The sequence below is a fragment of the Macaca thibetana genome, chromosome 3 (genome assembly GCF_024542745.1).
Source record: "Macaca thibetana thibetana isolate TM-01 chromosome 3, ASM2454274v1, whole genome shotgun sequence".
NCBI lineage: Eukaryota > Metazoa > Chordata > Mammalia > Primates > Cercopithecidae > Macaca > Macaca thibetana.
In genome coordinates, this window is record NC_065580.1 from 134,437,900 (window position 1) to 134,465,663 (window position 27,764).

Below are 27,764 nucleotides of genomic sequence, written 5' to 3' on the forward strand. Positions count from 1 at the left end.
TGTCGAGGCAGAGTGTATGCCTCATGGGTAATTTTTAATTGTCTAGTAAGCACATTAAAAAAGTAAAAAGAAAGGGGTGGAATTATTATCATTATTATTATTATTGAGACAGAGTCTTACTCTGTCATCCAGACTAAAGTGCAGTGGCACAATCTGGGCTCATTGCAATCTCTACCCGCCGGGGTTCAAGCTTCCTGAGTAGCTGGGATTACAGGCACATGCCATCACGACTGGCTAATTTTTGCATTTCTTGTAAAGACAAGGTCTCACCATGTTGGTCAGGCTGGTCTCGAGCTCCTGACCTCAGGTGATCCACTCACTTTGGCCTGCCAAACTGCTGGGATCACAGTGGAATTAATTTCAGTGACGTATTTTATTTAACCTAATATATCCACAAGTTATTTCAACATGTACCACTCACCATGTTTCAAGCACTCAACAGCCAAACATGGGGCTAGTTGCTACTGTGATAACTCTGTTCAGCTCGGATAGTAAATTTACAAGGGCTGGGATGTCTGCTGTTCATCTTTGTTCTTCAATTCCCGGACATTTCTCAAATTGCATTTCCCTGAATACCTGCTTAAGAATCACCTGGCTCTCATCAGCTTCCTGAACAATTAAAATTGCTGACCTCCGGGCCCTTATCCACACCCACTGACTCTAAGGCCCTAGGGTTAAGATATGGGGATCAGTTTTTGTTTGTTTGTTTCTTTGTTTGTTTGTTTTTGAGATAGAGTCTCACTTTGTTACCCAGGCTGGAGTACGGTGACACAATCACAGCTCACTGCAGCCTCTGCTTCTTGGGTTCAAGTGATTCTCGTGCCTCAGCCTCCTGAGTAGCTGGGATTACAGGCGCCCGCCATCACATCCGGCTATTTTTTGTATTTTTAGTAGAAACGGGGTTTCACCACGTTGGTCAGGCCGGTCTTGAATTCTCGACCTCAGGTGATCTGCCCGTCTCAGGTTCCCAAAGTGCTGGGATTATGGGCTTGAGCCACGGCACCCAGCCTGGGGATTTGCATTTTAAACTAGTAACGTGGGTTTGTTCTGCACATCCATGTTTGAGAACTATCAGTTTTTTGAACCATATGTTTGTGTGTTGGAATCCTTGCTTGTCTGTTTATTTGATGTTGAATTTTGAGGGTCAGAAGTGAAGTAGCTTACCCAGTTTCCTCAAAAAGAGGATGATACTATTTGCCCAGTTTATCTTAAGAGATTACTGTGCAGATTAAATGGGACAGATGGATATGAAAGCTCTTTGCATAGTATAAAGTACTTCATAAAAGTTTTTATGAGACTATCAGTTCCTGGTAGCAGATTATAAATATATAATAAATATAGGTATGGCATTTGCTATTTTACTTACTTTTTACATAAGCCTATAGTGATTTGTTTTTCTTTTTTTCTTTTTAAGATGGAGTTTCTATCTTATTGCCCAGACTGGAGTGCTATGGCACAATCTCGACTTACTGCAACCTCCACCTCCCGGGTTCAAGCGATTGTCCTGCCTTAGCCTCCCAAGTAGCTGGGATTGTAGGCATGCACCACTACGCCCGGGTAATTTTGTATTTTTAGTAGAGATGGGGTTTCCACATGTTGGTTAGGCTGATCTTGAACTCCCGCCCTCAGGTAATCCGCCCTCCTTGGCCTCCCAAAGTGCTGGGATTACAGGTGTGAGCTACTGTACCCAGATGATTTTATTTTTTCTTTTGAGACGGGGTCTCACTTTGACGCCCAGGCAGGAGTGCAGTGGCATGATCATAGCTCACTGCCACCTCCAACTCCTGGGTTCAACTGATCCTCCTGCCTCAGCCTCCCTTTAAGGAGAGGAAGGATGAGAAGTGTGTGGTGCTTTCTGTTTTTGCTCCATAAGGGTCTTTCCAGAAGTTTGGGGGGCTCCCCTCTCTTGTGACTCATTGGCTCCTGTGGGCTGCCCTCTGGTCAGCCACTGCTGTGTGTCGTCCAGGGATCCAGTTGTACCAGGCCCCTTGGCCCTCTGATGCCCTCCCCTAACCCTGCAGGCTCAGCGATGCCTGATACGGGACTCCAGGGACAGAGGCGACAGAGATGCTGTGCTGATGCAGCCTGGATGACAGGCTCAGCTCAGAGCAGCACGTGGCAGGGCTGGCAACCTGCCAGCTCTGGGTTCTGTCTGTTTTGTGTTCCTCACTCATAACTGTTTATTGTGACAGGTAAACACTTGTTTTGAAAGCTTGCAGGCATACTATTAAAACACAAGTGTTCTTGACACAGTCAAGCTGGGCTGTAAAATGTTTATCTTTCTGAGTGACAGCTGCTGGCTTTTCTTCTTTCTTGCTTTCTTCCCTCCTTTTCCTTTCTTCCTTTTCTTCCTTCTTTGCTTAACCTGTTTCCTTCTCTCTCCGCACTGTCCCTGATATCTGAGGAGTGACCATGAGTTCCTGACTATTCTCTTGGGAGGAAAGGGTGGAGGAGTGATGAATGGAGTAGGTTGAACTCTCCAATGACTTGTTGAGGTGGTGCTGGATCTTTTGGGTATTGGCATGTGTAATTCATAATCAAATCTCTATATTGTCAACAAAATTAAATACGCTGCTGAAACAATAAAAATGATAAAAAACAAAATTCAACTAAAATTAGAGTTTGTTTTTTGTTTTGTTTTTATTTTTCTTTTTTTTTTTTTGAGATGGACTCTCTATCTGTCACCCAGGCTGGAGTGCAGTGGGGCGATCTCGGCTCACTGCGACCTCCGCTTCCCAGGTTCAAGTGATTCTCCTGCCTCAGCTCCTGAATAGCTGGGATTACAGGCACCCACTACCACACCTGGCTAATTTTTTTTTGTGTGTGTGTGTATTTTTAGTAGAGAGGGAGTTTCACCATTTTGGCCAGGCTCCTCTGGAACTCCTGACCTCAAGTGTTCCGCCTGCCTTGGCCTCCTTAAACTTGTTATTTTAGTATATGTGCTGCTGAGGTGAGCACGAAACTTATTATTTTAAAATAGTTATAGATTCACTTGAAGTTACAAGAAATAATAGAGAGAGGTCCTGTGTACCCTTCACCCAGCTTCCTCCCAATGATAACCTCTTACATGATGATAGTACAATATCACAATTGGGAAATTGACACCGGGATAATCTAAGGATCTGAGATCCCCCCTCACATTACGTGCATTCATTGTGTGTGTGTGTGTGTGTGTGTGTGTAAAGTTAAGAGGTTCTCTAGAACCACTCATCTTGGAAAAGAAGGGGATGTAGCAGAAGCCCCTCTTGTGTGCAAATGGAATTTTGGAAGAAGAAAGTTCAATGGGTGCTTCTTGTTGAATGTGTTTTTTCCTCCCAACCCCACCTCTCCTAACACAGCTGTCTTTGCAGGCTCACTTGGGCTGTATGGTTGCGTGGTGTCACATTCTTTTAGAAACATTCTTTCTGCTCTCCTAGGTGACAGCTGGTTTCTGAAATTAATCTGCAAATGTGTGAGTCGGAACTAATTATTTGAGGGGTTATCCTTTTCAGGTAAACCATTAATCTGAACCTCTTGACAAAGCTACCCCATCCTGAAGGAGTGACATAAATGATAGGAACTTCCAGCCACATAGAAGGCCATCTGGGGACATAGTCGAAGCTGACAAGTCTTAATGAGACTCTCAGTCTTCCTTATATAGAGTCAAATGGTCCATTCCCTAATTCTCATCACTGATGTTAGCTTTAATTTCTGTAGATTGATTTAATCTTGCTTTCTCATGACAGCCCTTGAAATATGAGAAGACAGCTCCCAAGCTCCATTTACATCTCCATTTCTATTTCTCCAGATTAATTTTTTGCTATAATGACAGGTTCTCACTCTGTTGCCCAGGCTGGAGTGCAGTGATGCTATCATAGCCCACTGTAGCCTCAAACTCCTGGGCTCAGGTGATCTTTCTGCCTCAGCCTCCCAAGTAGCTGGGACTACAGGTATGCACCACCATACCTGGCAGTGTTTAAAATTTTCGGTAGAGAAGGGGATCTCGCTTTGTTGGCCAGGCTGGTCTGAAACTTCTGGCCTCAAGCAGTCTTCCTGCCTTGGCCTCCCAAAGTGCTGAGAGCACAGGCTTGAACCACTGCACCTGGTCCTGATGAGATATTTCCTCACTATTTCTTCATGACGAGAAATCTTGTTATTCTCTTTGGTTTCAACTTTTGTTAATTGATGCCCCTCTCAAACTATGGTGCCCCAACTTGAAGAGAATAATATTATAGATATTGTATTGTTAATGTGGATGTAAACAGGCCATGACATCTCTTGCTTTGGTTGAATTTTGTTCTGTATAAGCTTTATGTGACCGTCTCATGCAATGAATCATGTGTGGTTTCAATCACTAAAATCTACGTGTCTGCTTTATGCTTAGTCCTGTTAAATTTTTTATGAGATGTCACCCATTGCCCCAATCCTTTGAAATAAATTTTCATTTTATTTTATTCTGGGAATTCATTGCAGTAATAACTTTAGAAGTCATCACTAAAAAATAACATAAAATAAGACAAAAGTACGTCATGACTTCCCTCATGTAGTAGAGCAATGCATTGTGTGTGTGTGTGTGTGTGTGTAAGTAATTGACAATTGAGTATTTTATTCTGGAAAAGCAAATTTAGACATCCTGCTGAAAAATAAAGGACATAAAAAATTAAATTTAACTAAAATCGAGGTTTTTTTGAACTTAATATTTCGAAATAACTATGGGTGAAAGGCCGAGGCAAGCAGATCACTTGAGGTCGGGAGTTCAAGACCAGCCTGGCCAACATGGCAAAACCCCATCTCTACTAAAAAAAAAAAGATACAAAAATTAGCCGGACATGGTGGCATGCACCTGTAATCCCAGCTACTCAGGAGGCTGAGGTAGGAAAATCGCTTGAGTCCACGAGGCGGAGGTTGCAGTGAGCCGAGATCACGCCATTCTAGCCTGGGTGACAGAGCGAGACCCTGTCTCAAAAAATAAATAAATAAAATTATAGATTAACAGTTTTCCCCAATAATAACGTCTTGAATGACCGTAGTACAATATCACAACCAGGAAATTTACATGAGAATAGTCCAGGCCATGGCACCTCTTGCTTTGGTTGAATTTTATTCTATGTAAGATTATGTGACCATCTCATGTAATGAATCATATATGGAGTTTAGAGTAATCCATAGGCGTTTTGCGAATTTCACCCATTTTACATGCACTCGTGTGTGCGTGCATGTGTGTGCAAGTGTGTGCGCGTGTGCGTGCCTGTGTGAGTGTAAATGGAAGTCTTTTTGACACTTGAGATCAAGTTTGGTGTGAATACTTTTTAGATGTCAGACAGGCCTGATTGAATGGCATTATGGCATCACAGCCAGAGAATGGGACTGTCTGTGAATGTCCCCAGGCACTTAGCTTTTTCTTGTATCTATAAAGCGACTATAATTGTATTGACCCTCATTTTTCACAGGGTGAGATCATGACCGGAAGAGCACTGTGGAAAATGTGAACCTCTGTCTACAATTTGTCCTTAGTATTAGAATATTACTCTTTTAAAAGACACACACTCTATTCACATCAAACGTAACCCATTATGCTGTATTTCATGTAAAAGCTCATCACATTTGATGCTACGGGAAGAAATGAAGTTTTCAGCCTGATTTCCTGTTTCCTTTCATGTACAAAAACATTCATCTGGTAATTAAAAGAAAACATTCAAAGGAACGTAAAATAAAAGTGCCCTGTTAACATTAAAGAGTAAAATGAAGAAAGTTCAGACAAAATAGAGTGTTGAGGCCCTTGTGGAGTGAATAAAACCTTTGTGGAGGACAGCATTCTCATTGCAATTAAAATGAAATATCAAGTCAGGTTCAATGGCTACTCTAGTGAGACAAAACGGAAAGGGATCATGCTTTCCAATACTGCATTTTAGTGTCATTGGTATTAGACATTCTATTGGAGTAGGTGGATGTAGGTTAGAGGTGGCAATTGATGAATAATCTGCCCTTAAGAATGGAGAAAGGTAGGTGTGGAAGGTTGTTACAATGGAAAAAGTAAATTCCAGTTATGGTTTAACAATAGGACTCTCATGGTTTGGGGCACTTTGAAACATTACTGGACTCTGGGAGAGACCCACAATGGAATTACTTGACCAAAGACTTGTATTTATTTATTTATTTATTTATTTATTTATTTATTTATTTATATTTATTTATTTTTGACGGAGTTTCGCTCTCGTTGCCCCAGCTAGAGTGCAATGGCGCAGTCTCGGCTCACAGCAACCTCTGCCTCCTGAGTTCAAGTGATTCTCCTACCTCAGTCTCCTGAGTAGCTGGGATTACAAGCATACACTACCACGCCCAGCTGATTTTGTAGTTTTAGTAGAGACAGGGTTTCTCCTTGTTGGTCAGGCTGGTCCTGAGCTCCCAACCACAGGTGATCCACCCCTCCTCGGCCTCCCAAAGTGCTGGGATTACAGGCATGAGCCACCGTGCCTGGCCTTGACCAAGGACTTGATACAATGGTCCAAACTACCTTCAAACTTAATTCTCTTTTGGAAAATAGGACTACATTAGAGGTTGACAATATAAAGAACTTCAAGAAAAGGTTTAGATAAGCTCATGAATAGTAGATCTATTGTCTGTTGTTAAGGGGAAGTTAGGAATGTTCAAGGTACCACCTGTGAGGCTAACATCAAGAACTCTCACGCCTGGCCAGGTGTGATGGCTGACGCCTGTAATCCCAGCACTTTGGGAGTCTGAGGCAGGAGGATTACTTGAGGCCAGGGGTTCGAGAGCAACCTGGGCAACATAGTGAGACCCTGTTTCTGCAAAAAATTAAAAATTAGCTGGGCACGGTGGCATGCATCTGTGGTCCCAGCTACTCGAGAAGCGGAAGTGACAGAATCTCTTGAACCCAGGAATTTGAGCCTGAAATGAGCTATGCTTGTACCACTGCACTCCAGCCTGGGAGACAGAGGTGAGGCCCTGTCTCAAAACACAAAAACCAAAAACAGAAAGAAAGGACAAAGGCACTCCTGTCTCCTGTGTCCTCCTGCAGCATATCACTGGGGGGCCCTGTCAAATGAGGGGCACTAGGTTGAGAACCATAAAACAGTCTGTTGATTTATGCATTTAAAACCTCAGGACTTTTTTTTTTTTTTTTTTTTTTTTTGGAGACGGAGTTTCCCTCTTGTTGCCCAGGCTGGAGTGCAATGGCGTGATTTCAGCTCACGTCTCACTGCAACCTCCACCTTCTGGGTTCAAGCGATTCTTTTGCCTCAGCCTCCCAAGTAGCTGGGATTATAGGTATGCACCATCATGCCTGGTTAGTTTTTTATATTTTTAGTAGAGACGCGGTTTTTCCATGTTGGTCAGACTGGTCTCAAATTCCGACCTCAGGTGATTCGCCTGCCTCGGCCTCCCTAAGTGCTGGGATTACAGGCATGAGCCACCACGCCTGGTTGGACTTTTGTCTCAAATGAAATTGTTAAAGGAATCCACTTTTTACAAAATATGTGGTGGAACAAACTTTCTTCCGTGAGTCTCTTTTCCAGGGTATATGGGAGATAAGGAGGGGAAGACCAGGGCTTTTAGGCCCGGCTCTTCCTAGTGCTGAGACACTGGAAGACTGCTTTGTAAAGCATCTAGGGATGTAAATTCAGGAAAAGCTCTTTAAGCATTAGACCAAAGCTGGTGAGCTGGGAGGTTATGGATCTCGCACGTAGACCTGATAATGGGCATTGGCAGGATCTTAATCCTTGGACAGCAAGATGCCTCCCTCTGCCCCCATGATGTGTATGCAAATAAAAAAGAAACATGGAAGTAAATTATCTCCCGGTTTTCCCTCCTCTGCTGTCCCCTCCAGCTCTATCCTTCCTCTCTACCAAGAGAAGGGCCACTTGGAGAATAAGGTACTCACCATGTCTGGCCCAGGTCCAAGGCTGTGAAGAGGTACCAGATGTAAGAGAGAGGTGGGACTGGCTCACTTTTTAGAACAATTTAACTGGAGAGTGTGCAGGCAGGGATGAGTTATAAAGACACAAGGATGAGGGGGAATGGGAATGAAGGGAACATAAGGAGGAATGGATGGAGGCTCATGGAGACACATGCAGACTCTACAGTTGTCAAGGGCAGTCTAAAGATTTGGGGGGCCGGGCCTGGTGGCTCATGCCTATCATCCTAGCACTTTGGAAGGCCGAGGTGGGTGGATCACCTGAGGTTGGGAGTTCGAGACCAGGCTGACCAACATGGAGACACCTCATCTCTACTAAAAATACAAAATAATAATAATAATAATTAGCTGGGCATGGTGGCGCATGCCTGTAATCCCAGCTACTTGGGAGGCTGAGGCAGGAGAATTGCTTGAACCCAGTAGGCAGAGGTTGCAGTGAGCCAAGATCACACCATTGCTCTTCAGCCTATGCAACAACAGTGAAACTCCATCTCAAAAGAAAAAAAAAAAAAAAGATTTGGGAGCTAAGACTCCATACTCTTGGATGGTACAAGGAAACATGTTAGCTCAACTGGGGTGAGCTACACCTCTGTGTTACTGCCTCCCCTTAATCCTCTGTGATTTGCATTTTCTCTTCGGAGAACCTGAAGGTAGCAAGAACAAGCATGAGAGTTATAGAAACGTAACTTAATTTTCCAAAATTAACCTTATTTTTGGCTGAGGGTGATGGCTCATGCCCGTAATCTCAGCAGTTTGGGAGGCCAAGGCGGGTGGATCACGTGAGGCCAAGAGTTTGAGACCAACCTGGCTAACATGGCGAAACCCCGTCTTTATGAAAACTACAAACAATTAGCCAGGTGTGGTGGCGGGTGCCTGTAATCCCAGCTATTTGGGAGGCTGAGGCAGCAGAATCACTTGAACCAGGGAGGCGGAGGCTGCAGTGAGCCAAGATGGCACCATCGCACTCTCGCCTGGGCAATAAGAGCAAAACTCTGTCTCAAGGAATAAATAAATAAATAAATAAAAATAAAATAAACTTAATTTCTCTCACAAGCCTGCATTCTGCATTCTGGCATGGATGTTATGTCAGCTGATTCACGGTCCTCTCAGTCAGTTCTGGGGTTGAGGGTCTTGGTGGTGCCAGTCCTGGTGGTAGGGTTTCTTCTTTGTTATCTATATAGACTCCAAAGCATCTCTCTACCTGTCTGGACTTTGACATTTGGTCCCTGTAGTTTTCTCTTTGTTATATCTTTCTGATCCAATGGACAGCCTCTGTGTTGAGGAGCCCAAGATCAGCCCCAGGCCGGAGTAATCACCAGGAGAACTTGCAGATTTCAGCCTGTACTTGTCCTTATGTTACGATCGATTAATTAATTAATTTACTTATTTCGAGACACAGTCACCCTGGCTGGAGTGCAGTGGCACAATCTCAGCTCACTGCAATCCCACCTCCCAGGTTCAAGTGATTCTCCTACCTCAGCCTCCTGAGTAGCTGGGGTTACAGGCATCTGTGACCATGCCCAGCCAATTTTTTGTATTTTTAGTAGAGACAGGGTTTTGCCATGTTGGCCGGGCTGGTCTCGAACTCCTGACCTCAGGCGATCCACCCACCTCAGCCTCCCAAACTGCTGGGATTACAGACATGAGCCGCCATGACCAGCCTATGTCTATGATTTATTACAATGAAAGAATACACAACAAAATCATTAAAGGGGAAAAGCATATGAGGCAAAGTCCAAGGAAAGCAGGTTCAAACTTCCAAGAGTCCTCTATCAGTGGAGTCACTTAGGATGGACTTAGTTCCTCCAGCAAAGAGTGTGACAACATGTGAGAAACACTTTCTATCAACGAGCCTCATTAGAGACTCAGTGTCCAAGGTTTTTATTGGAGGCTCATCACATAGGTACCCTCTCTGTTCAGTACAGGCTCCCATAAGCAAAGCAGGTACTCAGCATGTATCACATTGTTTGTTCAAACCAATTAGGCACAGTGAGTCAGTCTTATCAGTTAGAGAAATTCTTTCAAAATTCAAGTTCACAGATGCCAGCCAAAGGCCAGTCTTGCAAAGAAGGCTCTCTAAGGACAAGTCTCGGACCTGCTATGTTAACTCTTTTTTGCCCAGCCCCTTCATCTCTCGTGGAGTTTTGTGCCAAGTCTGTGGTGCTGTTGGGCATCCAGGAAAAGTACTCTTCACCTAAGATGCCCTGAGAGGTGGGAAAACCCATGGACTTTGTGCATCATGAGATCTTTTGCTTGCTAGGGTCTTGCTGCCTTTCTGGGCTCTGCCTAGTAAGCGGAAATCCAGGATTCTCTGATCTGACTCTCCAAATCTACCTGTTGACTTTCTTGTTGCTTCTCGTCCTCCATTTCTAGGACTTGGCCAAGGGAAGCAGGTTGTAAAGCCTTCTTGTGGAACCCACCAACATCAGAGGATGTTTTCTATCCCTTAGCCTCACTCTCTTTTCCCTGTTTAGAGGATTTTTTTTTTCCATTTTACAGAGACTAGGTCTGGCTTTGTCACCCAGGCTGGGGTGCAGTGGTGCCATCACAGCTTAATGCAGCCTCGAATTCCTGGGATCCAGCAGTCCTCCCACCTCAGCCTCCTGAGTAGCTTACACTACAGGTGTGCACCACCATATGCAGCTAAGTTTTAATTTTTTGTAAAGGTGGGGGTCTTACTATGTTACCCAGGCTGGTCTTGTACCCTTGGCCTCAAGAGATCTTCCCACCTTAGTCCCCCAAAGTACTGGGATGCCCAGCCATTTAAAAATAAATAAATTCAGGAGCAAAAAATGGCAAAATAAATAAGGATAGGAGAACTATGGATGATATTCTCTTTATCCCCAGCTCCTCCTTATCACCTCCTGCCTAACATCATGCAGCTCAGGCAGCAGCAGGTGGATACTATGTTACAGAAGTATCTGCTTGTTGAAGAAGATCAGATTGAAGATACAAGTGGCTACATTTTCCACAACCAGAGTTTCTCCCTTCCCTTCCCTTGAATCTCTCTCCCATCCCTGAGGCTCTTCAGAATAGGTATTTGTGTTCACCCATTTGTGTTCAGAGACGGAGAGAGAAAGCAATTTCTTTTTAAAACCCACATCAAGCATCTCAGCTACTTGGGAGGCCAATGAGGGAGGATCGCTTGAACCCACAAGGTCGAGGCTGCAGTGAGCTGTGATTGCACCACTGCACTCCGGTCTTGGTGACAGAATGAGACCCTGTCTCAAAAATAAATACATAAATAAGTAAAAATAAACCCCCTAACAGTACATCGAAGAATGGCATTGTGTACTCAAGAACAAAACTCTGTTCAGAGAATATACAGGGTTTCACCCTAGGGGGAGCCTCCTTATCCGGCACCCCCTGTGCGTCACCTTCTCATTGTGACTTTGGAAATGTAGACAAATCAAAGCCAACAGTTCACAGATGAGGGGTGAGTTTGCTTTCAGATTCCACATTTTACTTCCACTACAGCGTGTACAACTTTGACAAGTAGAGCTAGTGGAATTTGGCCCCGTTTTAGTAAATACCAAGGTATGCGGTGATGCTGTTTCTACATACACAACGTTTTGATTTGGGGGAAATGGACAACTATCGCAAGAACAGAAAACCAAACACCGCATGTTCTCACTCATAGGTGGGAATTGAACAATGAGATCACTTGGACGCAGGAAGGGGAACATCACACACCGCGGCCTATTGTGTGGAGGGGGGAGGGGGGAGGGATAGCATTAGGAGATATACCTAATGTAAATGATGAGTTAATGGGTGCAGCACACCAACATGGCACATGTATACATATGTAACAAACCTGCACGTTGTGCACATGTACCCTAGAACTTAAAGTATAATTATAATATATATATGTGTGTGTGTATATATATATATATATATAAAAAACTCGGTTTTAGAACGTGGCATGCATACAAGAACACAGACTAAAGTTCTAATCACGATAAAATCTGATTTAGTATAATTAGCAGGGGCATTAGACATGTGATGGATATTTAATTTCTTGATTTTTAAAGATCTTCTTAACCTGTGGAAATACCATGTGTAGCTCTGGAAGCCTGGGTCTTTTAAGTTCTTTTCCATGTTTTAGATTAAATTTTGATTCTTCATTAAATGTTATTTTCCCCTCAGTTATTTTGCTTGGTAGTTCCATTCTTTTAAAGGAGCCCACGGCAAGGGAAAATTGCATAATAGATGCTGAGAAACAGAACAGCTGTGATTAATTCAAGTGGGTTGGCTCAGGTAAAGTGTATTCATCATGTGCGTTAGAATAGCATGTCTTCAGCAAGAATGAAATTATCGCCTCCTTCCTTGGGTGAGTCTCTGTGGGGCCATGATGCTGTCATTGGTTTAGAAACAATAAGAATAAAGCAAGCCTTTATAATGAAGCTTAGATACAGTCAAGCCATAAGATGTATTTGAGATACCTGCACCTTTTGAATTTGGTGACTGGGAGGTCGGGTTTTATTAAACACCTGTGTAAGTCAGGTCCTGTGCTGAGCAGGAGATGGAACAATAAGTGACCAGCCCAAGGTCACACAGAACATGCCATTCCCTGGAGGCTGTGTGCACTGGATCTGCTGATAATCTGCCTTCTCACACTGTCTCATTGCCTATAACAGAGCTAAGGTTCAAATGCAAACATAAGAGCTGCTAAGTCTAAGAGGAACCTGTGATGTGAGCAGGTCTGGGCCTTTGCTAGTGGACCAAACATGCTCTGATGATGCACTGGATCCTAGCAAGGCCATAGCTGGTCCAGAAGAGTGTTTTGGAGCAGTCCATGGATGTGTCTTATCCCTGCCCCACTCCCAGCCCTTGGGAGTGTTTCTGTCTGTTTGAAAGCTGTGGTTGTCTGACAGTGAGGGCCACAGCTGATCCACATGGTTGAGGGGTCGGCCTGCATCTGCCTTTGTCCTCCTTTTATTATTATTATTTTGTGTGTGTGTGTGTGTGTGTGTGGAGTTTCGCTCTTGCTTCCCAGGCTGGAGTGCAATGGCATGATCTCGGCTCACCGCAACCTCCGCCTCTGAGGTTCAAGTGATTTTCCTGCCTCAGCCTCCCGAGTAGCTGGGATTACAGGCATGTGCCACAATGCCCAGCTACTTTTGTATTTTTAGTGGAGACAGGGTTTGGTCATGTTGGCCAGGTTGGTCTCGAACTCCCCACCTCAGGTGATCCGCCTGCCTCGGCCTCCCAAAGTGCTGGGATTTTAGGTGTGAGCCACCACATCCGGACTGTCCTCCTTTTTGCCCATGACTGGAAGCCTGGCATGAAGATAGAACCCAGTCCTTGGTACATCCCTCTGCAGTTCGTTGGGCTTGCTCTGAGATGTGTTTGTATCATGTATGTATGTGTGCATGTGTGCATATATTTGTTGTTATTTAGGAGAAACATCATGCCAAAGAAGGGAGCAAAGAAAAAGTTAATTTTCGTAGTCAAATTCTGACATTGAAACAGTTATCCTCAGTGATCTCAGCTATATTGAAATCTTTCCCAGACCATGGGTAGACCTCTGCTCCCACATTCGATTTGTTAAAAGAAAAACCTTAGACAAATTACATTTGGCCAGGTGCGGTGGCTCATGCCTGTAATCCTAGCACTTTGGGAGGCCGAGGCAGGCAGATTATGAGGTCAAGAGTTCGAGATCAGCCTGGCCAACATAGTGGAACCCCATCTCTACTTAAAAAATACAAAAATCTGCCGGGCATGGTGGCTGGCGCCTGTAATCCCAGCACTTTGGGAGGCCGAGATGGGAGGACCACCTGAGGTCGAAAGTTAGAGACCAGCCTGACCAACATAGAGAAATCCTGACTCTACTAAAAATACAAAAAATTAGCCAGGCATGGTGGTGGGCACCTGGAATTCCAGATACTTGGGAGGCTGAGGCAGGAGAATCACTTGAACCCAGGAGGCAGAGGTTGCGGTGAGCCGAGATCTTGCCATTGCACTCCAGCCTGGGCAACAAGAGTGAAACTCCATCTTAAAAACAAAAACAAAAATTAGCCGGGCACGGTGACACGTGCTTATAGTCCCAGCTACTCAGGAGGCTAAGGCAGGAGGATTGCTTGAACCCAGGAGGCAGAGGTTGGAGTGAGCCCAGATCATGCCACTGCATTCCAGCCTGGGTTATAGAGTGAGACTCTGTCTCAAAAAAAAAAAAAAAAAAAAAAAAAAATACGTGTAATAGAGTGTGATAGAGCAAAGAATGATCGTGAATCAGGCAGCCCTTAAGCCAGAGTAGGCTCCAGTGCGGAGAGAGGCTCTGTGAGAGGCTCCAGTGCAACCACGTGGTGGAAGGTTCATGGACAGAGAAAGGAAAGTGATGTACAGAAAATGGAAGTGAGGTACAGAAATAGCCAGATTGGTTACAGCTCAGCATTTGCCTTATGTGATGGTTAAGACTGAATGTCAGCTTGATTGGATTGAAGGATGCAAAGTATTGTTCCTGGGTGTGTCTGTGAGGGTGTTGCCAAACGAGATTAACATTTGAGTCAGTGGACTGGGAAAGGTGGACCCACCCTCAATCTGGGTGGGCACCCTTTAATTAGCTGCCAGCACAGCCAGCATTAAAGCAGGCAGAAGAATGTGGAGAGATTAGACTGGCTTAGCCTCCCAGCCTGTATCTTTCTCCCATGCTGGATGCTTCCTGCCCTCGAACATCAGACTCCAAGTTCTTCAGCTTTGGGACTCAGACTGGCTCTCCTTGCTCCTCAGCCTGCAGACAGCCTGTTGTGGGACCTTGTGATCATGTGAGTCAATACTCCTTGATAAACTCCCCTTTATATATATCTATCCTATTAGTTCTGTCCTTTTAGGGAGCCCTGACTAATACACCTTATTTGAACACGTTTTCAACAGTTGGCTGCCTTTCATTTGCCAAAACTTGGCAATTGGCACAAGAGTAGATTACAGTCTGCTTACACACCCAGCTAAGTCACAGTTCACTATGGACAGAGAGAGCTTTAAGTTGAACTTAAAATAGGTAAGGAAGCCGTATTCAGCTAAATTTAATAGATTCCATCAAGATCGTACACAAGTCATTTACACATTAGTATGAATTTTAATCCCAAAGGGGTACCAACAATTATCAACGCAATGGTTACAACTCTCCCTTTTTCTTTCACTCAAGAAAGCAAGTCGGATAGATAAAAGTACAGATGTTGGCCAGGTGCAGTGGTGCTCACCTATAATCGCAGCACTTTGGGCGGCTGAGGTGGGCGGATCACTTGAGTTCAGGAATTCAAGACCAGCCTGGGCAACATGGTGAAAAGCTGTCTCTACAAAAAAAAATACAAAAATTAGCCCAGTGTAGTGGTGCAAGCCTGCAGTCCTAGCTACCTGGGAAGCTGAAGTGGGAGAATCACTTCAGCCCACGAGGTTGAGCCTGCAGTAAGCCGTGGAAAACAGAGTGAGAACCTGTTGCCAAAAAAATAAAATAAAAAGCGTTCTATCTCACTTTGAAGGAAAGGACATTTTATTATTTTTCCAGAGTGTTCTGGTTATTCTCCATGATTACAGAGACTCAGTCTGGTATTGATGAGTTAAACCCAGCCAATTGCCTGGGAGGCACTGACCTCAAAGGGAAACCCAGGTGTGCAGACTGGAAGTAAGTTCTTTCCCCTTTCTTGTGGACAAAACCTTACCAAGGACCCGAAGCTCTGGAGTCTGCCAAAGGGATGAGTGGTACATGATCGTGCCTAATTGGTGACGTCTTTAAGCAAAAGCAGATTCATTTCCCCTTTCCCAACCGATAGGGCAATGTCATGGCCAAAGCTACAAGGCCACAGCAACAGCCAATTATGCCTCAGCACTTCTGCCAACATGCTGGGTTAATTGCCTTTGCAGACCTCTGTGTGATGCAGAGCAAGAAGGAGAAAAAATGATTTAGACTTTCAGTAATCTCTTGGGGGTGACGCCTTCAACCACTTAAAGGGAATACAAAAATCTGAGAAATTTTGGTCTCTTTTTAAATTCTTCCCAGGCTTGCTCCATCGATCATCCAAGCTGAAACCACTCTTATGATATATTGTACATGGAGACCACACTACATCATTGGAGTTCTGACAGCCCCATGGTTCTGTAGTAGGTTATAATGCAAGGTAACAAATTACAATGGTGGACATTGACAAATTCAGTTTTGGGGGAGTTTAAATTAATTTTGAGTGGTTTCAAGTTGGTTTAGAAAGTAATTTTTAAATAAATCAGAGGTGGACCGGGAGAGAGAGCTCCAAAGGCTAAGGTGCAGAAAGAAACTTCAGGGCCAAATCTGGCTTTAGTTCCTTGAGAGGAATGGGAGCATCTCTTAGGTTCAAACACTGTGCCTGCTATCCAAAGAACAGGGTCAGCAGAGGGAGCAAGGGTTGACCTTACAGGCAAAAAAGGAAAAAAAAAAAAAGGTATCATCACATGATGAAGAGTGCCCCTAGGAGCCTACAGGCAGTGTTAGTTCATCTTACTCCCTGGAGGCAAAATTGAAATCTATCTTTCCTTCCTTCCTTCCTTCTCTCCATACTGTCTTCCTTTTTTGCTTCCTTTCTCCTCCCATCCTTCCTTCCTTCCTTCCTTCCTTCCTTCCTTCCTTCCTTCCTTCCTTCCTTCCTTCCTTCCTTCCTTCTTTCCTTCCTTCCTTCCTGTTTTGGAGAGACAGGGTCTCTCTCTGGTGTCCAGGCTGGAGTGCAGCGGCACAACTATAGTTGAATCTTCTGGGATCAAGATATCCTCCTGCCTCAGCATCCTGAGTAGCTGGGACTACAGGCATGCACCACCATGCCTGGCTAATTTAAAACAATATTTTTTTCTAGAGATGGAGTCTGGCTATGTTGCCCAGCCTGGTCTCAAACTCCAAGCCTCAAGCAATCCTTCTACCTCGACCTCCCAAAGAACTGAGATTACAGACACGAGTCACCTTACAGAGCCCAAAACTGGATTTCTTAGAGTACACGCAACAGAATTATATAGCTGTGTGTCTGATATAGTAGATAACCCTAAAGGTAACATGGCTTTTGGAATACATTACAGATAACATAGGTGGTGTGGTAAAATGGAAAGAGCGAAGAATTAGGAAGCACGAAACCCATATTCAGTTCTCACTCTTCACACCTTCTTGCTGTGGACACCTGGATCTCTCTGGATCTCAATTTCTGCATTCGTTAAGTTGTGGAATAAAGTACTTAATGGGGCTCTTAGGAAAATTTTGGAAATGCTGTGAAATCTTTTGCCCCTTTGAAACCATAAAGAATAATGCATTACTATTGCTGCTGTTGATATTATTGTTGTTGGTGTATGTTAGAAGGCAAGGCATTCTAATTGGATTGTAGTCATGCTATCATAATTTATTTATTTATTTGTTTTGTTTTGTCTTATTTTTGAGACGGAGTCTCACTCGGTGATCCAGGCTGGAGTGCATCGGTGTGATCTCCACTCACTGCAACCTCCACTTCCTGGGTTCAAGTGATTCTCCTGCCTCAGCCTCCTGAGTAGCTGGGATTACGGGCGCCTGCCACCACACCCAGCTAATTTTTGTATTTTTAGTAGAGACGGGGTTTCATCGTGTTGGCCAGGCTGGTCTCAAACTCCTGACCTCAGGTAATCCACATGCCTTGGCCTCCCAAAGTGCTGGGATTACAGGCATGAGCCACCATGCCCAGCCGTAATTTAAAATAGATATTCATATTGCCTATTGTGGGGGCACAGGAAGATGTTGAGATAGAACTGAGTAAAATCCTATATTTGAGGAAACTGAATGGATTCCACAACACCCTACAGACGGAAAGATTGCCTGCCATCTTGGAGACTCGCAGCTCCTTTTACAAAGAGCAGAGACAAAAAGAATCTACATCAAGTGGAGCTTTTTTTCCCCCACAAAGAAATACTCATTTCTCAGTGCATAGGGGAATCAATTAGCCACAGTGCCCTGTTCAGGTAGACTTCAGATTAGCTCGAGACCACTCCACTATAGATAATTAACCTTCGTACCCAAATTAGCAGTGAAATAAGCGAGTTATTAGTTTTCATAATGAACAAAATTGAGTATTTTGAAAAAGTTAAACCCCTAGAGCTTAAATTAAAATAAGCATCTGGGAGAAATCCCTAAAGCATACTTCAATTCATTAATACTACAAATTCCACAGCAGATTGAACTGACAATGTGCCTTCTCTAAAGGAAATTGAGTCCCTCAAATAATCATTTGGATTGACCTCAGAGAGTGATTCTATTTGATGCCCAGAATCTCAAAGACCAGCTGAATAACTGAGCTGATGTCCTTTTCTTGCTAAGAGGCAAGCGGCAGGCAGAGAAGAGGAAAAAAACTACACGTGGCTCTAAAACAAACAAATGGCTTTATTAAAGGTCTAAAAGAAAATTGTCTTAACTCCAGCCTGGAGGACATGCTCCCGTTGACTTAACTTTCACTGTGAAAGTCAGCGGACTATGAATCATTGAACTGAGTGTCACAAGAATTGGTGCTCTCACTTACTGGCCCTATGACCTTGAAAAAGCCATTGACCTTCTCCACGTCCCAATTACCTCCTTGGTAAAATGGGAGCAATTATGAATTGCCTCACTCATTTCAGGGTTTTCTGGATCAATGTACACAAGGTTCTATAGATAGAAAGGTGCTATAAACGTCAACATAGTCTTCTCTTTTAGCTGGCAAGTGTATTCGACTTAACCCCACGCTTCCCATCTGTATTATCCTAGGGAAATGATAAGATGTCAGAATAATTACGAACTTGGATATTAATAAATACTTGTTAGAGATATTTGACTGGGCATGGTGGTGCCCAGCCAAATAAGCTATAGCCAAGCACTTTGGGAGACTGAGATGGTAGGATTACTGGAGCCTAGGAGCCCGAGACCAGCCTTGGCAACTCATCTCTATGAAAGAACTCATCTCTATTAAAAATTTTAAAAATTAGCTGGGCATGGTGGTGCATGCCTGTAGTCACAGTTACTCCAGAGGCTGAGGGAGGAGGATTCTTGAGCACATGAGGTTAAGGCTGCAGTGAGCTATAATTGCACCAATGCACTCTAGCCTGGGTGACAGAGCAAAACCCTGTCTCTTAAAAAAAATAAATAAAAGTTAGAAATATCTGCTGGTATTTCACATCAGTGATCTCTTTTATTTTTTTATTTTTTTATTTTTTGAGACGGAGTCTCGCTCTGTCGCCCAGGCTGGAGTGCAGTGGCGCGATCTCGGCTCACTGCAAGCTCCGCCTCCCAGGTTCACGCCATTCTCCTGCCTCAGCCTCCCGAGTAGCTGGGACTACAGGCGCCCACAACCACGCCCGGCTAATTTTTTGTATTTTTAGTAGAGACGGGGTTTCACCGTGGTCTCGATCTCCTGACCTTGTGATCCGCCCACCTCGGCCTCCCAAAGTGCTGGGATTACAGGCGTGAGCCACCGCGCCCGGCAATGATCTCTTTTAAATCCTCCCAAAATCCTATGAGTTCTACTATCATGTTTATCACCTGCCTAAGATCCCTCAGCAATCTAGAGACAAAAGTAAGATTAGAACCTGGGCAGTCCTGCTGCCTAGAGAATTTTTTACACTGGTGAAAGTCCCACAAAATTACAAACTAATGCTAAAACCTGCCCAGTTGTCCCATAGAATTGATGTTTATGGTTTCATTTGAATAAACATAGAAATTGACCCTTTAGGCTTTAAAACTTGAGAAACTTACATTTATCTTATCCAAGTTACTTTCTCAGGAAACCAACCATCAGTCCTCCCAGATAGTATCAAGGAACTGAAACTCACCAGATCGCCAAGACAATGAGACACCAGACCCCTCACCTGTCATGATTGCCTAACCAAGCCTCTGTCACCTGTTGACAAACTCCTCTTCCTTATCCTTCCATAATTCCTGTTTTTCGGCATGTGGTTACATTTCTTCCCTGCTATGTAAATCCCTGACTTAACTGGTTCAGAGGAGATGGATTTGAGACTGAGTCCCCATCTCCTCAGTGGCAGCACCTGATTAAAGTCTTTCTTCACTGGCGATACTAATTGTCTCAGTGATTGGCTTTCTGTGCAGTGAGCAGCAGGATCTAGACCCAGCCCCTGGTGTTTTGGTAACAATATCAAACCTGGAAGGTCATTACCAGATCAGAAGCTAGGGAGAAGGGCAGACACTGCAATGAAGTGTGTTGTCTCATTTCCTTTGTAAGGCAAACACGCAACATAGGAAATATTTCCTCCATTTTACATAAGAGGACACAGAGGCTCAGGGAAATTAAATAACTTGTCCTAGACTGTGCAGCTAGAAAAGGTAGAACCATTTGCAAACACGAGGGCCATGGTGTTTCCCTGGCCCTCTTGCCTTCCACTGATGAGCTCTGAACTAGTCCATCCTGTCCTGGGGAGAGGACACAAGGGAAATGCTCCCCGCTTTTATGTTAGGATTTTAAAAAATTCCTTTACCCTTAGTCTCTATTTGGAGCAGCAAAGAATGCAATCCCTGTTTTTGGTGTTTTTTGGAAAGTGCAGGGTCCTGAGGAATGTGGGGAGGGATTGATACATACAGTGATGCATGACATTTGTATGGTGCTTATATTTTCTCCTCCAAGTATGTTGGACTACACTGTTGTTTTGTTTTGTTTTGTTTTGTTTGAGATGGAGTCTCACTCTGTCACCCAGGCTGGAGTGCAGTGGCACCGTCTCAGCTCACTGCAGCCTCCACCTCCTGGGTTCAAGCAATTCTCCTGCCTCAGCCTCCCGAGTAGCTGGGATTACAGGCATGCACCACCACACCCGGCTAATATTTTTTGTATTTTCAGTAGAGACAGGGTCTCACCATGTTGGCCAGGCTGGTCTCAAACTCCTAACCTCAGGTAAACTGCCCGCCTCGGCCTTCCGAAGTGCTGGAATTACAGGCGTGAGCCATCATGCCTAGCCTGGAATATGCTGTTCTATACTTATATGGAGGCCAAAGCAACTCCATCTTGGAAGCTAATCTGCCATGTTGGCTTCTGCTTAATCCCAGTTCTGGGAAGACATCCAAGATTTCCAGTTTATCTATTGTTCCTTGTACAAAAGCAGCCACTTATTGTAAATCCTGCCCTTAAATCAAACAACCTTGATGTTATTGTACTTCAATTATCCCAAGCCTTCCTTCTGAATCACCCTTTCCCGATGGTATATAAGCCTTCAGTCCCTAAGTGATGGTGTGGGATCCACCATCTCATCTCACCACTGCCCAAGATACAGACGTGGCTTGTGTTCATAAATCCATATTAAATCCTCCCCGTCCCAGGGATTCAAGCGATTCTCCTGCCTCAGCCTCCCGAGTAGCTGGGATTACAGGTGTGCACCACCATACCTGGTTAATTTTTGTATTTTTAATAGATATGGGGTTTCACTGTGTTGGCCAGGCTGGTGAATGTTTCTTTCTAAGAAATAGGATTTGTCAGCCTCTTTTGTCAGCCTCTCAGCTTAGCTGGACTTTGGGAGCAGGTTTGCATAGAACTGCCCACTGTGAAACAACTCGTATCATCTCTTGAATTTTAAGCAGAGTGATCCTCAGAGTGTAAACAGTGGCATCACCATCATCCTTGGGTTTATAAGCCCTATATAGGGACTGAGAAGTCCTGGGGTAGACCTGGCCCACACCCACACATGGCAGCTGGGGCCAGTAGATGTCATTCCATCCTTCTGCTCAGCTTTGAACTCACCCTTCCTGTCATAGGCAGAAATGGCCTGATGAGTTTGGGAAGCAGGCTGTGGGCTGGTGATTTTCGGTGGCACAGGGCCCTTCGAAACTGGGGTTGCCTGCAGGTCTATGCTCAGGCAGCCATCTCTTTCCCTATAGCTCATTCAATCAGGAAACCAACCAGGGCAAACAAGGAAAGAACAAAGTCAGCAAACTTTTGTGTGATCTCTGTAATGCATTAATATCCGACAGTGGCAAGAATGAGCTGGCTACAGAAAATAATCAAGGTGAGGTTGCAGTGGAGATGAAGAAAAATTCAGAGGGATTTTTCATGCACATGAGAGTGTGTAGTTCAGTAAGGGAGACATGGTGGCCTCTAAGAGGAGACAGGATAATTTATTGAGAGAGGAGGAAAACAATGAAACAGAAATTCAATGAATATTTGCCTGAGTATTCAAAAGGAGGCTGTAAGCAGATGCTTGAATTGAGCACATATCCCCAAGGGAGAAAGCCACATAGTAAGAAATCAAGACTGAATCAGAAAAAAAAAGATGATGAAAAAATTAAAAATTCAAAAGACAAACAGAGCTAGGATACCCATAGAATCTGTATGAGCATCCAGGCCTGGGAAGAAGGAGACCCATGCATGTTTCTTACCCTAGGTCAGGCTGGCTGAATTAGGGTGCAGGCATCTCTTAGCTCCAGTTTCAATATGTGAAGTCAGGGGCAGGCAGGGGCCAGGTACTGGGAGCATGATTCAGAGCCACATCCAGGCTGCAAGTCCAGCTGGGCCAGGGAGAGAGAAGGGTAAGTTACACTGGGCAGAACAGAGATTGCAAAACAAGGGCTCAAGATGCCAGAAGATGTTTGGCTTCCTGGATTCTAAGGATGAGCTAAGATTCGTGAGGAAGTTCAAAGGAGTTTGCTGACTTTGTTCCTTTCTTGTTCGTACTGGTTGGCCTTCTGAGTGACTGAGCTCTAGTGATTCTGATAGATCAGTGATCCCCAACCTTTTCGGCATTAGGAACTGGTTTCTTGGATGACCATTTTTCCATGGACCAAGGTTGGGGGGCAGGGATGGTTTTGAAATTATTTGAGTGCATTCCATTTATCATGTACTTTATTTCTATTACTATTACATTGTAATATATAATGAAATAATTCTATGACTCGCCATCATGTAGTATCACTGGGAGCCCTGAGCTTGTTTTCCTGCAACTAGATGATCCCACCTGGAGGTGATGGACACAGTGACAGATCATCAGGCATTAGATTCTCCTAAGGAGCGCGCAGCCTGGATCCCTCGCGTGCACAGTTCACAATAGGGTTCACACTCCTGTTAGAATCGAATGCCACTGCTGATCTGACAGGAGGCGGGGCTCAGGTGGTAAAGAGAGCGATGGAGAGCAGCCGTAAATACAGATGAAGCTTCACGTGCCCACCTGCTGCTCACCTCCTGCTATGCGGCCTGGTTCCTAACAGGCCGTAGACCAGTACTGTTGGGGACCCCTGTTTTAGATTATCAGAATTCATGACCAGCTTCTGTTTTACTGAGGGTCAACTAGGGAAACTCAGAGACTGAAGAAAACAAAAACAAGACAAAGCAAAACAAAACAACAAACCATGGTTCACTGAATAGACGTTTTCCTCAAGAAGACATAAACATGGCCAACGGATATATGAAAAGGTGCTCAGCATCACTAATCATCAGAGAAATGTGAATCAGAACCATAATGAGATATCACGTCATACCTGTTAGGATGGCTATCATCAAAAGACAAGAGACAGAAAGTGTTGGTAGAGGTTTCAGGGGAAAGAAAACCCTGTACATTGTTGGTGAGAATGTAACTTGGTGTGGCCATTATGGAAAACAGTACCGAGGTTCCTTAAAAAACTAAAAATAGAACTTCCCTGTGATCCAACAATTCCTCTACTGGGTACATACATGAAGGAAATAAAATCAGTGCCTCCTAGAGAGATACTAGAGTCATTGCAGCATTATACACAATAGCCGAGTAGAAATAGCCTGTTTATCAAAGGATGAGTGGATAAAGGAATTGTGTATACATACAATGGAATATTATTTGGTCACTTTTTTTCTTAAGACAGGGTCTTGCTCTGTCACTCAGGCTGGAGTGCATGGCACAATCCTAGCTCACTGCAGCCTCAGCCTCCTGGACTCAGGGGATCCTCCCATTTCAGCCTCCTGAGTTGCTGAGACTACAGGCATGCACCACCACACCCAGCCACATTTTTATTTCTGTATTGTTTGTAGAGACAGGGTTTTGTTATGTTGCCCAGGCTGGTCTTGAACTCCTGGGCTCAAGCAATCTTTCCAACTTAGCCTCCCAAAGTGCCGAGATTACAGGCGTGAGCCACTGCACCTGACCTTGTCTAGCCTTAATTAAGAAGAGGAGCATGCCATTTGCAAGAATGTGGATGAAACTATGCTAGGTAAAATAAGCCAGACACAGCAAGAAAAATACTGCATGATCTCACATATAAGTGGAATCTAACAAGAGTCAAATGCATAAAAATAGGGCACAGAATGGTGGTCACCAAAGGCAGGTAGGTGGGAGAAATGGGGAGATGTGGGTCAAAGGGTACAAGGTTGCAGTTATATAGGAGGAGTAAGTCTGGAGCTCTAATGCACAGTCTTAAGACTGTAGTTAATAATATTTTACTTGTGTAGAAGAAAATTGCTAACAGAGTAGATTTTGGGTGCTCTTCCCATAAACACAAACTCACACATATGCAAACACACACATACACAAAGGGAATTATGCAAGTTGATGGATATGTTCAATTGCTTGACTGTAATAATCATTTTACTACATATGTGTATATAAAAATATCATGTTGTGTCCCTTCCATATAGACAATAAAATTTAAAAAAATAAAAGCATGGTCTGCAGCCGTGAGTCCCAAAGAGCTGGGGAAGTAACTGGAAGCTGAGGCTGCGTACAGTGGCTCATGCCTGCAAATCTCAGCACTTTGGGAGGCTGAGAGGTAGGAGGAGCACTTGAATCTAGGAATTTGAGACCAGCCTGGACAACATAGTGAGACCCCTGTCTCTATAAAAAACAAAAAATTCAGCTGGGTGTGGTGGCATGCACCTATGGTCCCAGCTACTTAGGAGGCTAAGGCGGGAGAATCATTTGAACCTCAGAAGTTCCAGGCTGCAGTGAGCTGTGATTGCTCCACAGCACTCTGGACTAGGCAACATAGTGAGATCCTGTGTCAAAACAGAAAAAACGTTGAAGCTGAATTCTATAAAAAATTACTTCTAGGTGTCTCTCCCAAACTGCAGAAGCTGTATTTGTCCATTCAGTTTCTACATTGCCGCCATGGTTGATTTACAATGGAGGGATCTAACGTCTCATGGAGAAAACCCAGAGACAAAGATCAGAAGCAAACATCTGAAAGTCGCTAGAAATATATGTTTTTTTTAAGAAAAGGAAAAAATACCGTATCAAATATAGAAGATATCAATCTAATTTTAAATGTCTTAATTTAGTAATATTGCATGTACCATCCTTCTGTGCCCTAGAAACTTTTTACACTTTCCCTTCTTTGCAGTCCTAAATGAATTTGTTGTGCTTTGCTGCAGTTAACATAGATGCTAAAGAGACTTACTCCAAATCTGATCCTCCCTCCAAATGTTCAGTGTGTTTCTGATTTTGCTATGGTTGTTAATTCTATCTTCTTGGATCACACTATAGCCCCTGAGTAACTTGGATGCGTGAGATAGTCAAAATTTTGCATAACTTTATTTAGCCCCTAATGCTTTGAAAGTCTTTCTCCAACCCTCAGCCCTCATGCGCAGGTTTACATGGTAACTTCAAACCAAAACACATGTTGGCAGGCCCCTTACTTGAATCTCAGCTCTTCTCCCCTACAGACACCAGACAGCATTTCTAAAGCCTGGATTTATTTTCTCTCCATTTCCTCTATGTCTCGCTCGGATTACTGCAACACTCCACACCTTTCATGCCATCTGTTTCACCACGCGGTTCTGTTCCAACCCTCAGTGCCCTCATTTTGAATCATCCCCAGTGCAAGTCACTATGGCACAGTACTCTTGAGCATGGGCTTTGGAAACAGACAGACCTGGTTTTGAATCCCGAACTCTGTGTTCTAGCAGACACGTGTCTTGGAGACCCAGCATCTGACCTATGGTAACAAATTGCCACAAACACAGTGACCTCACACAACAGAAATTTATTATCGTACAGTTCTGAGGCTCAGAAGTCCAAGTAAGCCTCATTAGGCTCACATCCAGGTGTCTGCAGGGCTGGGATCCTTCCTGGAGGCCCTAGGATGGAATCCATTTCCCTGTCTTTTCCAGCTTCCAGATGCCACCCATGTTCCTTGTCTCATGGGTTTTTCTTCCATCTTTAAAGCCAGGGATGTTCAGTTGAGTCATTCTCAGGCTGCCTCCCTCTGACACTGACTCTTCTGTAACCCTCTTCTATTTAGGACCACCCTTGTTGATTACATTGAACCTTACTGATTACATCACACATGGATAATCTAGGATAATCTTCCTATTTCAAGGTCAGCTGATTAGCAACCGTAATTCCATTTGCCTCTTCCTTGATTCCCTTTTGCCTCGTAACTGAATATATTCATAGGCTCTGTGAACATCTTTGGAGAGGCATTATTTTGACTTCCACACCTGCTTATGGTGTGGGAAGTCTCCAACTTTTGGGAGTTGGTGGTGTGCAGAGGCTCCCTCCCACTCCAAGGGGCTTACTTATAATAGACACTTCCTTTTCCAGGCCCAGACTAGTGACCTGGGCTCAGCCCATCAGAGGTTCCCACACTGGGCTTGGGCATGAGACACACACAAGAAGCAAGGAGCCAAACTTTCGAGTGAAGCATGGGGCATTTTTCCCAGCTGCATAGACTCAACACTGGGTCTTTAGCCCTTTCGATGTTTCCGTAAGCCTCACGGCCACTCCCTTCCAAAGTTTTATTTTTTGCATGTTTTCAATATATTTTTAAGATACACCTTTGCTGCTGGCCCATCGTTGCCTCTTTTTTTCTTTCGTTTTCTTTTTCTTTTTTTTTTTTTTGAGGCTGAGTCTTACTCTGTCGCCGAGGCTAGAGTGAAGTGGCGCAATCTCGTCTCACTTCAACCTCCTCCTCCCGGGTTCAAGCGATTGTCTTGTCTCTGCCTCCCTAGTAGCTGGGATTACAGGTGCATGTCACCATGCCTGTCTAATCTGTGTATTTTTAGTAGAGACAGAGTTTCACCATATTGGTCAGGGTGATCTCAAACTCCTAACCTCAGGCAATCCACCCACCTCGGCCTCCCAAAGTGCTGGGATTACAGGCATGAGCCACCGTGCCCAGCCTCATCATTGCCTTTTGTAGCTTGCAGCTATGAGCCCTAAATCCCGAGTTTCCAACTGCCAGGGCAAGGACTGTGGCCTGTTAGGAAGTGGGCTGCACAGCAGGAGGTGAGCGGTGGGTGAGTTAGTGAAGCTGAGCTCCGCCTGTTGTGAGATTAGCAATGGCATTAAAGTCTCATAGGAGTGCAACCCCTATTGTGAACTGCACGTGCGAGGGATCTAGGTTTCCAGCTCCTTATGAGAATCTAATGAGAAATGTAGTGGGATTGAATCATTCCAAAACCACTCCCCCCACCCCCATCCATGGAATAATTGTCTTCCATGAAACTGGTCCCTGGTGCCAGAAAGGTTGGGGACCGCTGCCCTAAATGACACAGAAACCTACCAGTTGTGTGACTCTGGGCAAGACACAGAGCTTCTCTGGTCTCAGTTTCTTCATGCAATACCAGCCTCAAAAGTCTGGGGAAGGGTAAGGCCGGGCGTGGTGGCTCACGCCTATAATCCCAGCATTTTGGGAGGCCAAGGCACGTGGATCAGCTGAGGTCTGGAGTTTGAGAGCAGCCTGGCCAACATGGAGAAATCCCATCTCTACTAAAAATGCAAAAAATTAGCCAGGTGTGGTGGTGCGCACCTGTAATCCTAGCACACTTGGGAGGCTGAGGCAGGAGAATCCCTTGAACTTGGGAGGCGGGGGCTGCAGTGAGCTGAGATCATGCCACTGCACTCCAGCCTGAGTGACGGAGCAAGACTCTGTCTCAAAAATCAAACAAAACAAAACAAAACAAAACAAAAAAACCCAAAAGTTTTGGGAAAGGTGAATGGGGTAATG